The sequence below is a fragment of the Amaranthus tricolor genome, chromosome 15, assembly GCF_026212465.1.
Source record: "Amaranthus tricolor cultivar Red isolate AtriRed21 chromosome 15, ASM2621246v1, whole genome shotgun sequence".
Lineage (NCBI taxonomy): Eukaryota > Viridiplantae > Streptophyta > Magnoliopsida > Caryophyllales > Amaranthaceae > Amaranthus > Amaranthus tricolor.
Genome location: NC_080061.1, coordinates 17,118,447 through 17,119,511, shown reverse-complemented (window position 1 = coordinate 17,119,511; position 1,065 = coordinate 17,118,447).

Here is a 1,065-nt window from a genome sequence, read left to right as displayed (position 1 = left end):
GTCTATATATGTTGCTGTACGTCTGGCTCATGTTGTTACTTTATGTTTTTTGTTTATCTGTGTCGTGACTGCTTTCAAAATTACAAAATGCTATATTATTATTCTTCATAACTTGCTCATGGACTGCTAGTCATGATCCTATTAAAATTGTACTTTTATTTGAATTATCAATAAATAAAACTTTGTAATTCTGTTGTGATATTTTCTATTCTTTTTGCTTGCATTACAATGAGCTAAAGGCAACCTAAGACTTCTCAAATAGTAAAAGGATGAACTTAAATATAAGCTTAAGCTTAATATTTTTTTCCATTGTAATTCGAATTTTTCATGATTTTCCTACAATAATCTCACCTATTGATTAACTATGAATAATCTCAACTTTAGGGGATTTTCCTAAAGTAAACCCGATAACCGGATGATTTTACTATAACAAATTTTAAAAAAATAAACTAAAGTCAAATGTCGAAAAAAATGTTAAATTTTTTTTTTGACTTTTCTAATATTCAGAATATTTTATTTAAATTTTCAAAATTTTTATCCGATTTTATATTAATTTTCAATTTACTGTTTTGGTGAATTACTTACTATAGCAGGTCATCGGGTTACCAAAGTTTACTATAGGCAAATACCCCTAAATTTGGAATTATTCATGGTTAATCAATAGCGTCGTGAACTAAGAATCTAGTTATGCAAACAATATTTATAGAACACCCTAATAGAATACAGGTAGTATAGCGGTAAGTCGGGAATTGAACCATGACGACAAGGCAAGAAAGACTAGGGACTTGATGTAGGGAGATTAAAGGGTGAAAGGGTGTATGAACTAAACTACGAAAGCAATAAACAAGCAAATGAAAATATAGTGCTAAACGATTAGAGACAAACGAAGGTGGTAAGGATCCACCCTAGGTTGGCTTCTAAGGGCTCATGGAAAGCTAGATCTAGGGAGATCGAACGGGGATAAATTGAGACACTTTAGATAGCGAGGGGAAGTTTGTGACCCTATAAGCCACATGAACGACCCACACTCACTCTATTTCTCGTAAAGAGTGGCAGGATAAGATT